Source organism: Nerophis lumbriciformis, linkage group LG04 (assembly GCF_033978685.3).
Source record: "Nerophis lumbriciformis linkage group LG04, RoL_Nlum_v2.1, whole genome shotgun sequence".
NCBI lineage: Eukaryota > Metazoa > Chordata > Actinopteri > Syngnathiformes > Syngnathidae > Nerophis > Nerophis lumbriciformis.
This window is the reverse complement of record NC_084551.2, coordinates 29,677,533-29,689,907: the sequence shown is the minus strand read 5'-3', so window position 1 is coordinate 29,689,907 and position 12,375 is coordinate 29,677,533. Positions and strand designations below refer to the sequence as shown.

At 39.8% G+C, this 12,375-nt stretch overlaps 1 protein-coding gene across 5 annotated transcripts in view; it reads left to right on the top strand.

Annotated features, from left to right (window-relative positions):
• Positions 1 to 391: 391 nt before the first annotated feature.
• The window catches only part of hivep3b (HIVEP zinc finger 3b), a 131,615-nt gene continuing 119,631 nt past the window's right edge, over positions 392 to 12,375 (top strand). For 2 of the 5 annotated variants that reach the window (XM_061951840.1, XM_061951847.1), the window contains exon 1: positions 396 to 627. The gene's annotated coding sequence lies outside the window, so the exon portion shown is untranslated. Of the gene's footprint in view, positions 628 to 12,375 lie in introns of all 5 variants that reach the window. The other 3 variants (XM_061951869.1, XM_061951862.1, XM_061951855.1) reach the window with 3 other exon arrangements.

The window sequence follows — 12,375 nt, the reverse complement described above, 5'->3', positions numbered from 1 at the left end:
GAACATGCAAACTCCTCACAGAAAGATCCCGAGCCCGGGATTGAACTCGGGACTACTCAGGACCTTCGTATTGTGAAGCACATGCACTAACCCCTGTTCCACCGAACTGCTTATTTCATTTTATTACTTCGTTTTTTAATATCTCATGGTTAAGTCACCTGGTGGCAAGTGAGGCAATGCCTCACTTGCCTCCCCTGACAGCACGTCACTGGTATGTATATTGGCTCGACACCAACATGTACTGTACTGTATGCCCGCCCCTACCAGGAAGTGTTCTTCCCGCCACCATCCTAATCATGAATATTCAACAGTGGGCAGGGCCGGACCAGCTCACTGGAAGGGGCCGAGAGGGGGGCGGTGCCCACCGGACCTGCGGTGCGGGGTGGTGCGGAGCCGCGGAGAGTGTTCCTCTTCATGTTGTTTTGTTGTGGCCGTCAGCTGAATGTTGGCTTTCTGACCGCGCTGACACCACGGAGGGAAGTCCCCGGACCCCCCTCCCTTCGGCTCTCCCAGACCCGCGGGCTCGGCGAGCGGCTCCATCCGCCTCCATCACAATCCAGGAAATGCGGACCGCTGGCTTATTCGCCACCGGATAAATGGCTGCAGCTGCCGTACAGTAGCGAACGGGTAAATATCAACGCTCCTCACACGTTTTTTTTCGTTGTCAGTACGGCAGCGTGTTGTGTAAACTTGCTGACAGAATGGCGTTTCCATATGCGGGCAGTGCCGTGAAGTTGACTCGTTGCCTTGTGTGGAAATAAATAAATATACTAACAAGGAGAACAGGCAAGATGGGCACCGCATAGTAGTCGATTATTTTGGATGTTTTTGGCTGCTTCCCAGCCTGGACAACACTTACAGTGGACCCCTTAGCATCGAATTATGCCCACTGAGCAGCCAGCAACATTGCATGCAAACTGGATTTGAAACATAGCATTGTCAAGTTAAAAGTAATAGACCAGCACACCTTCTTAGACATGGCACAGTTTTATTAGATGACATCATACTTAGCAGCTGACACACTCCATGGCTTTATTCTCCTTCTCAAATATTTTACACCATATCGTATAATTGCATGCAAAGGGGGTTTTCTTAATAACTCGCATCAGGTCATGTTTGTGAGAAACATCTGTCTGGATAACAGGTGGATAATTAAGGGGCTCTCCTGAGAGCAGGTCAATAGGTCAACACAGTTGTTGGATGTTTACGATTTGTTTTCAAGGCTGGTTAAGTCAGACTTCATTGGGCTGCTACACTGCCTTGTATTAAGGAGGATGTGGACCTGACTTACACTTTATTCACATCGTACGGTATATATGTAACTAGGGCTGGGCAATATGGACGAAAAAGTATATCTCAACATATTTTTACTTAAACTCGATATTCGATATACATCTCGATATATTTTCCGGTGAAAGTATACATATAAAGATATTCATTTTTGAGCGAGTTTCACTGAAACTGAAGTGAATGACAAGTGTACTGTAAACAGTCAGTGGCACTTTTATTAACCCAGTTAGTCATGATGGGTATTAACCAGTGGTGTGCCGTCAGGGCCAGCAAGGCCTTCTCTGCTGGCCTAACACAACCAGAAATCATGATCATAATTAAAGATAAAATACAATTTGTATACACTTTCCCTAAATATCTAAAAGTATTCATATTCTCTTCATGTCATATAATGATCCTTCCAGCGCTGTTGTTTTTAGGTTATAGAGTTTTCATCCAATCAGAATTCAGCTCCCTTATGTTGCCATGCTGTACGAAATCTGCCAGAGGCCTTCAGATTCAGCAATGCGGGCGTCCGTGCACTGTCAGTGAACGTGGACATACAGTGATAGACAGTTGCGATAGCCAATCAGATCACGCGTTTTCAGTAACTCCTTCTAGATGGCCTAAAGCAGATATATAGTGACGTTATGAGCCAGGTAACATAAGAACTCCATTACCCAGCATGCCACAGTAGTGAAGAGCATGCACAGTAGCCCCGTTTAGGTTTACTATAGCCATGCCGGCAGCGGGATGTTTTTGATGAGCACGCTGTGGAGTAAACTTTAAGAACTCAGTCAACACGCCAAAAAGTACTCATACACACATACACACTGAGATATTTTAACAAAGTATTATCTTCTTCAATTATAATTAGTCAATATTTTAGAATGTTTTTTTTTTAATGAATGCAACTTGAGTATTCACTTTGCTTCACTTCCGGTTTATGTGACATCACGAGAGTTCAATTCCTGTTGAAGACATCTCCATCTTTGTCGTCTTGATACTGTCGAGTATATATCCCATTTTGTACTAAGACAGCACAGCCTTTCTGATCAATGTGAATATTATAGGAGTTCAGACATCAATGTGTTTATACACGTTTAGATAAGGGTATGACATTTCTTAATGCAGATAGGCTTTTGTCTCTTTTTTTCTTGTTAGCATTTACGCTAGCTAGAAAGCTAATGCTAGTTTGTCCATACGATTATCAAAGTGTGGTTATCAAGCACGGTTTCTCGGAAATTTCAATTTGATACGGTAATACTAATTTTCGAGAGTTTTACCGCAGTTATCATTAATATTGTTACATCCCCAGACTCAGATTTTTTCCCCTAGCACAAAATTGCAGGTAGTAGGGAAGTAAATCTTACAAAAACTCTAGATATGATTTGATTCAGAATCTATTCAACAAGATTCTCAAATCAAGCCGATTCTCGCAATATATAATTTGGTTTACAAATTACAAAATAAACTTTTGTAAAGAGGTTAAAAAAGGTCCTCTTGGCTGCTGATGTTTGACGTATACTTGCTGTGTGTAAGTGCAAAGATGGCCTAAAAGCATCTTTTTAAAAATGTATTCCTAGATTTAAAAAAAAAATTATATATATATATATATATATATATATATATATATATATATATATATATATTGGTGTCAAAACAATTCATACATATATGCAATTTTTTTAAATAGATTTTTGAAAATTAGGAATCTTTTTAGAATCTGATTAATAAGAATCAGAATTCGGAATTGGATTGATTTTTTTCAGCAGCCCGAGCAGGTGGTGTTGCAAGGTGCAAGTTTGCTGTCATTTCAGTCAATGTAGCCATGTTTTCACCAAGCAGTACAGTTTGGTTTGTTGTGTTGCGATCCATTTGTACTGGAAAGTCGGAATTTTCAAGTTTCTATTCTGAAATTTCAAATTGAAAGCCCCCTGAGGACGGACTTCCTACTTGGAAAGTCAAAGAGTCCTCATCACCCATCGATGGCTGCTCTGCTTGTAAACAATAAAATAAGCTTCTGTAATATCTGTTATTAGCGCTTCTGACTATTTTTTGTTGCACTTACTCAGCCATATACGATGTATTGGTGGACGTTTCTATATGGTTATGTTACTGTAGTGCAATTTTTTTTATACGTGTTTATATGTGTGTGAATGTTGTCTGTCTATCTGTGTTGGCCCTTCGATGAGGTGGCGACTTGTCCAGGGTGTACTCCACCTTCCGCCCGAATGCAGCTGGGATAGGCTCCAGCCACCACCGCGACTCCGAGAGGGACAAGCAGTAGAAAAAGGATGGGTGGATGGGTAGTTATATGTTCTGCATTGCTAGCAATAGCGTAGCTTTCCTCTTCATACACCATGTTTGAAGGTTGCAGAAGGAGTGTATATTTTCCGAAAGTTGTTAATATTCAGATAAGGCAAGCACAGGAATATTTTTCGTGGATGTGACCATCGCCTCTGAAGTCATTCCTAGCTTCAACTTCACACTTACTTTTTAAGAGCCATTAAGTGTTTAAATATTTTTATCATCTTCTATTTGTAAGTCCTTTTTAATGCTAAAGGCAAAACGAGTAGTTCGTGATGTCACATGTGTTCAGTTCTTGTTGTAGACTGTAGATCATCCCTCTATTTATGGGTTGTCATGGTGTATTCCATTAACCTCAGAAGTTGGAAGTCAAAGCTGGGAATGACATCACAGTCCAGTTATGAGGGTTCTAGTTAGGAGGTCGAAAATTAAGATAATTGGTGGACCAGCCAGGACACCTCTCATGCTGTATGCTGTGTTCATGTTAACTTAACTGTGACTGCCACAAAAGTTTTTTTTTTTTTTTTAATTGAGAGCTATGTAATTTATTTTCAAACTGAAAAGAGGAATATCTAACATCTAACCACGTTCCTTATGAAAGGTATGAACAATCTTGGCCTTAAAGGGGTTGTTAGGAATGTGTTAAAAGTACATTTTTTAAGAAAAGAACACAACTTATAACACTTTGGGTTGCAAACAGTCCCTTTAACTGTATACAGTAAGTTTTATCAAAGTGAATTAATGCTAAAAATCTACTGTATGTCTTCACAGAAACAAATCAGTAACCATTAAAATGTCATGACGTATTGAGTTAATAAATCAAACCATCAGTGTGGCATGGTTTGTTAAAAAGCCAACATACTTTTACTCCCAGCTAATGACTCAATTATCCAATCAGTTTTGTCATTATTGCGTAGTTTGCAACTAATTGTTACTAAGTGTTGCTAGTCAAGTTGTCTGCAGAAAGTACAGTTGCAAAATACAGATGATATACCGGTATAAATGTTATAAATTTAGCCGACTATAGAGCTTTTAATACTATTTTTGTATTGGGAAAATGCATGCTGATGACACGTTGGGACTATGTCACGCAAACTTGACAGCAAAAAGCAAACAACGTCCTCAACGCAATGTAGTGTCCTTGCTAGTGAAATAGCTGTCACCTAATACTCACCTCCAAGGCGAAATATAAGTTTATTTCAAGTAACATTATAACTGGAAGACTCGAGGACAAGGAATAGCTAAACATGCTGCACTCCACACCATACGATCATACAAAGCCATTCTAACCATTAAAGTATCAGTAGAATGGAAAAATAAGTTGTATTGACGCTGTATATATGATTTATAACACTGAAAGAATTACAAAGTGTGGGAGTAAATAGATATGATGAGAATAGTATAAATCTCACAGAGATTCCTGAACCATTTTGAGAGAAACTGAGGCAAGCCAGTCACGTGATCCGTGAAGTAGAAGTGGGAACCACAGATCCCTTACCCACCAACAACAATGCTAATCATGCAGACTTTGTGAGGGCAAACAATGAAAAAAAAACTAAGTTTCGGAATCTTATATTTCTTAACATAAATATAAGGAGGGTGAGATACAAGTTTTAGAAGCTGTGTTAAACAGATCTAGTTTAAGCGAAACACAATAGCATCAAGTAGCAGTATTGCTAAGTGCTAAGCAAGAAATACAAACTACGAAACATAATAAAACGATCGCTCTCTAGTCTCTGTACAATGTCTGCTCTCACTGTGTTGACGACTGATAAGATGTCCATATCTTCCGGTTTAGATGAAGAATTAATCATATTTCACACCATCTTTGTTGTTGTGTGTTTGTATGACAGATGAACAACTTCTAGATTTATGGCTAAATACTCCTGTTATCCAGATGAGAGGCATGATTTACAATAACTTTGACGAGCCGAGACGCGATGAAGCAGCAGAAGCAGGACAATGGCGACCTCACAGTACAGCAGCAAAAGGTATAGTTAGCTCTCTGTTATCAATGAGCCGCTAGATCAGGGGTCCCCAAACTTTTTGACTCGGGGGCCGCATTGGGTTAAAAAAATTTGGCCGGGGGCCAGGCTGTGTGTGTGTGTATATATATATATATATATATATATATATATATATATATATATATATATATATATGTGTGTGTGTGTGTGTGTGTGTGTGTGTGTGTGTGTGTGTGTGTGTGTGTGTGTGTGTATACATTTATACATTGTCTTTATAATCCGTTTTGTCATTTAACATCAATTAACATTCATGTTCATCAACATTTAACATTATCGATTGGACAATTCATTTTTAGACAATATGATTTGCCTGAGCGGCTAGGAGACACCAAGAGTAACAAGCGGTAGAAAATAGATTAGAAAGGAAAGATTACAAAAAAAAAAAAAAAGATTTTACTTGGGATTTCCTGTGAGCCGGATTTTGGATGCTGGGGGGCCGGATCCGGCCCGCGGGCCGTAGTTTGGGGACCCCTGCGCTAGATGATAGTTAGCGCTGATAATAACAATATTGCTAATATTTGGTTTATATTCAGGTCACTATATGAGTATGAGTATTGTTAGCGGGTTATGGATGGTTATTCAGAGGTCTTTGTAGGAGGGAGGGCCCCCATCGACTCAATTGTTAGCTGACTTTTCATTTATTTATTTATTTACGACTTATAATGCATTAAAAAAACAACAACATATGTGTTCATATCTTATATAAGGATTCTGAATGATACACAAAACATCTCTTTCTAATTTTTGCATATTTTCAGTGTGACTGATCTGCTGATATGGTCAGAGTGCAGAAGCGTTCCCACCATGACATCCTTCGACCTCCAATCTAGGGAAATTACTTAGGACATTCAGAGCAAAATATTCAAAATGGCCGTCCGAAATTGTGGCATTTTGTGATGTTTAGACTGTATTTTCACATACTGTGCGGATTGGAAATACAATTGGATATGTTTTATTGCAGGGGTCGCCTCCCCGTCGATTGCGATCTACCAGTCGATCTTTGGGACCCTCCCGGTCGATAGCGAAAATATTAGTAAAATAAAGTATTAATATGACATCAGTGACAACGCCAACAGACCCACAATCAGGCAAGCATTTTAACACCTGAACAACACGTCTGCACGCCTCTGCCTCTCTGTCTTCAGCCTCTCAGCCCGGTGGCTCTCTACAGCGAGGCCCCACCTCCCGAGCACAGCCGCACAATATACCTGCTTGTCTCCCAAACGCGCATTTTATGACGTGCTCAAAAATCATCGAGCTGCAACAATGCATTAAGGCTGATTAGTGCAGCTGGTATAGGCTCCAGCAGGCCCCGCGACCCTGAGCGGGACAAGTGGTTGAAAATGGATGGATGGATGGATGTTGCAATGCATCCAACGTTTTTTAATCATCCTATATCAAATAACTCTTGCCACAACCACAAGTCCATGATCATCATTGCTTGCCAGCGACGGGAACTAACAAGCCGAATACTAGAGTCCGTGAACATTGCTCCAAAGTACAGATTTTGTGTTGATTTATTGTGCCAGTGACGTGCGGTGAGGTTGATGGCTGGTGAGGCACTGACTTCATCACAGTCAGATTTACAAACATATGAACCCTAAAGAGTATCTTATTCACCATTTGATTGGCAGCAGTTAACGGGTTATGTTTAAAAGCTCATACCAGCATTCTTCCCTGCTTGGCACTCAGCATCAAGGGTTGGAATTGGGGGTTAAATCACCAAAAATTATTCCCGGGCGCGGCGCCGCTGCTGCCCACTGCTCCCCTCACATTCCAGGGGGTGAGCAAGGGGATGGGTCAAATGCAGATGACAAATTTCACCACACCTAGTGTGTGTGTGACAATCATTGGTACTTTAACTTAACTTTAACTTTACACATACAAACTGTTGCATACAAAAAAGCACATTTAATAAAAAAACGTTATTATGGTCTTACCTTTACTTATAAGTGCGGGAACAGTGGTGTTCGTGTTGGAGGAGTTGTGAATGAATGAAATATGAAATCCGTGCTGCAGTCTGCGGGTGTACCTAATGTTGTGTCCCTGCAGTCGTTCACGGCTCCTCCGGCGCGAGCATTGTTGTTTTTGTACTTTTTGGCTTCTTGTTAAGTGACTTTTTTTGGGTGGATTCGGTCTTGCACGGGGAGGGTTTGGGTGTGGGCTTTGGTTGGTGTGGCGCTCCCGTCGGGGGGTGCATTCTGCGGCGTAGGTGCATTAACCGGCACCAGGAGGCGGGATTACTGCGAGCCTCACACAGTGCGTCTTCGCAGCAGTTTTATGATTGCTCAGCACAAGAAATACGTTACACACATACAGTTGTTGACAAAATACACTGTACATTATATACCTCAGCTAACTAAACTATGGAAATGTATAATATAGTTAATATAGCAATACGGTCTCACTGCACAGCAGGCCAGCAGTTAGCCGATTCCGCAATCCATGTTGAGGCACAACTGAGTGACGGGCCTCAACTGGTTGCTGATCACCGCACCGTCTCTTCTCAGTATTTGAACGGCAAATATGAAAATTCAGCGATTTTGAATAAAAATAATCTAAAACTGGTGAAGTTAAATGGAAAATAACTTTATAGTATAATCACTGGATACATATAACAATTTAATTAATTTTTTTTCTTTTTACATTTTTTTTCTTTCCATGATGGCACGTGAGGCCCCGCCTCACCTGCCTCCAGTGACCGCACGTCACTGTATTATGCATACAAAATGTTTATTGTAGATCATAAATCATGCCTCTCACCTGGATAGTAGAAGGATGAGGACGTATTCCAACAAGTTGGTACACTGTGACAGCCAGTTTATGTAATGGCAAAAACGACACAAAAGGACACTTGTTTCAACACCCCTTTTCTTCGCGAGGATTGTAAGTCATTTTTCAGCTAAACAGGACTATAAAAAGATGCTATCAGTCGACATCTAATGACAGCAGACATTGTACAGTAAGTGATGTTTTATTATGTTTGTTGCCTCTCATGAAGTCGGCAGTGAGTAGTAATAGTGATGCGATGGAGGTGTTAGGATGTTTTTTAAGGGCTTTATAGGTAGAATAGAGCAACTCCCACAGGCTGTATTGTAAGCAGACTTTTGATCGCATTTATTTTCTAGTTAGAATGCATATAAAAAAAACATGGATGTCCTTCTCCTACATGGATTGTGAATGATAAGAAAATTCCTAAAAAAGTGCAGTTCCCCTTCAAGATAGAGCTCTTGAATGTAAATACCGACAGTAACAATACCAAGTAGAGTATACATATATTATATGGTTGATACTTTAGTGATTAGATTAATATTTTTTCTCATCATCAATTTATTTTTGGTTGTTTTTGTTATTGTTTACAGCACTTTACATTAGTGTTTGTAATAAAAGGAAATAAGAAAACAATTTAAATATTTAATTGATATTGTTTGTGTGTTGTTTTTATAATTGTGATTAAAAATGTAGTCAGTCAATGATGTGACAAGAGAAAGTAACCAGATATTAATAGTAAATTAGCAAGTAGATTTATAACAATTTTGACCAAATAATACAACTGGAAATGATGCAATATGTTACTACACATCCATTGTTTGATTTCATTAAGACATGAAGCCTCCAGATGACTACAATCTGGCGTGTTGGTCAGTTTTAGGGGCATATAAAGTTGGGTGTCATCAGCATTACAGTCAAAGCTAACACCGTATTTGTGTATAATGTCACCTAGCGGCGGCATATAGATGCTGTAGAGTACAGGGCCAAGAACCGAACCCTGTGGAACTTTAGGCCATATCGCTTATCCCTAGCAGAAAGTAATACAGCCAGGGTCAAGATTTGTGATAAAAGTGATCTATTTTAGTAAACTATTAGGTGAAGAGGCCTTGGTAACAATTTGACAAGAAGTGTTAACATGTATTTTGTACCGTATTTTTCAGAGTATAAGTCGCACCGGCTGAAAATGCATAATAAAGAAGGAAAAAACATATATAAGTCGCACTGGAGTATAAGTCGCATTTTTTGGGGAAATGTATTTGATAAAAGCCAACACCAAGAATAGACATTTGAAAGGCAATTTAAAATAAATAAAGAATAGTGAACAACAGGCTGAATAAGTGTACGTTATATGAGGCATAAATAACCAACTGAGAACGTGCCTGGTATGTTAACATAACATATTATGGTAAGAGTCATTCAAATATTATGTCAGACCCACTCGACATCCATTGCATTCGGTGTCCCCTAGGGGGGGGGGGGGGGGGGGTTACCCACATATGCGGTCCTCTCCAAGGTTTCTCATAGTCATTCACATCGACGTCCTTCTGGGGTGAGTTTTTCCTTGCCTTTATGTGGGCTCTGTACCGAGGATGTCGTTGTGGCTTGTGCAGCCCATTGAGACACTTGTGATTTAGGGCTATTTAAATAAACATTGATTGATTGATTGATTGAAATAACTATAACATATAGAACATGCTATACGTTTACCAAACAATCTGTCACTCCTAATCGCTAAATCCCATGAAATCGTATACGTCTAGTCTCTTACGTGAATGAGCTAAATAATATTATTTGATATTTTACGCTAATGTGTTAATCATTTTACACATAAGTCGCTCCTGAGTATAAGTCGCACCCCCGGCCAAACTATGAAAAAAACTGCGACTTATAGTCCGAAAAATACGGTATTCTGGTGTGTCAAATGTGTTTGCGCTTTAGAAAAGTGCAGCTTGAGGTAACTTTCTATCCATTGAGGTTCAATTGCCTGATATAAGCAGCTACACATGCAGTCTCAAGCATTTTTGTGTAAAAGCCAGTCCTTGGGGCACTGCTGTGCCGTCCCTCCTCAGCTTTGAGCCTGTTGTGTAAAAAGGACTACACAGAACCACAGTAACATATAGGGGCCATAGCGCTGAAGGGGGATGAGTGGAGAAAGGCCAATATGCAATTATTTCTTATTGAATCAGCACAAAGAGGCAGGCTCACGGTGCGTCGCTCTTGTCTGGATGGAGACCACTTGTGGTGTCGGCTGAAAAAAAAGACGCTAAGTCAGCAGGTACCCAAGGAGAGCGCTGCTCTGTTGACTTGCACTTTTTTTTTTAACTAGTGTAGGCATTACTGCATTTTAATCTACAACATTCATTATTTCATAAGTTGTAGCCTTTGAGGAGTGGCAACAGTTGTGTTTACTTAGGTTGAAATCATGCGTACAAAGTGGAACACGATGCTGGCGTACTAATTTCAAAACATTTTCCCATAAAAAAATAATGTAAAATTAATTGATTAATTATCCGTCACAAATCACAATCATAAAACCTTAAAAGTAAATGTTATGTTTTAACATTCTTAACGCTAATGCAAGTATAAAGGGAAGTTAACCACTCCGTAGTCAAACTATTATTATTATTCGCTAAAATGACTCACACTTTGTTGACGCTGGACAAACACGTCAACAGAAAGGAAGTATCTAGTATCTCCTAATATCTAGAGCGGTCTGAATACTCGCTAAATATTACACCATCTTCTTATTCTCTGGCAGAACAGGGGCCTCATGTAATTACAATTGCGTGGATTTCCTATTCAAAATGGGCGTAAGTTCAAATCCCAAAAAAGTACATAAGCGAGTAAAAATTCAGATGAATTAAAATGTTGGCACGCACAAATTCAAGCACATTTCTTTGTCATATCGCAGTCAACTTGAAGTCCTTTGCAGACGTGTGCATGGCTTGGCACACTCTGACCACAAGCTCTTATAAATACGCAAATCATATTGAAAGTATCTATGTGCTTAAGCTTGAATGGTCTAATCCTAAATCAGTAGGAGGTGCTTCTTTCTCATGCTGCACGATTGTGAGCCTGACATGGCCGTGTCTCCGACAACTGAAAACAAGCTGAAATAAATAAATAAATAAATTTTCGTGTCAGAAGGACGGTGAAGAAGAAGTTGGAAGTGCGTGGCCAAACTGACTCGGGAAAATTAGTGCTGCACCCGGTTTGAAAAGATAGTTGCTACAATGATACGTAAAACTTTAGAAGAGGTTGGTGATGCTGATTACTCCAGTGTAAAATAATTTGTGTAACTTACAACAAAATGTGTTCATACAGTAAGCAGCCTGCTCACATGAGTCACATTACAGTTTCATGGGAACCCCCAACCCCTGCGATCCCAAGAGGGACAAAAATGGATGGATGGATTGTTTTCAAATCTCCTGCTTGGCATTCAGCATCAAGTGTTGGAATTGGGGGTTAAGTCACCAAATGATTCTCGGGCGCGGCACCGCTGCTGCTCACTGCTCCTCTGTGGGGATGGGTCAAATGCAGAGGATAATTTTACCACACCTAGTGTGTGTGAGACAATCATTGGTACTTTAACTTTAACTTTTACATTTAAACATGCCAGCAAATTACAAAGTATACTGAAGACTTTGATTCTTGTTTCATTACTCAATTTATGAATAAAACCCAGGAGAGCTTCTTGCGAGCATCCCTGCATGACATCCTCCTTGACCCGCTGCTGCTGTCTGCCTGACATGGCCAAGGAGTCACAGGATCAAGTCATGACAGCAATAGGCGGCGAAATGACCGCCAAGATAAATTAATATATGTCCTCCCAAATATTAGCATGAATTAAATGCATTGGCGAAATAGTGGATTTTGTGTCCTTGCCTTGAAACATCCAAACACTTCCATTAAGGTTTTTATATGATGTAAGTATATATGTATTGTAGCAACAGGCACATTTATAATACCATTTAATATTTACATATTTTGCTAATTT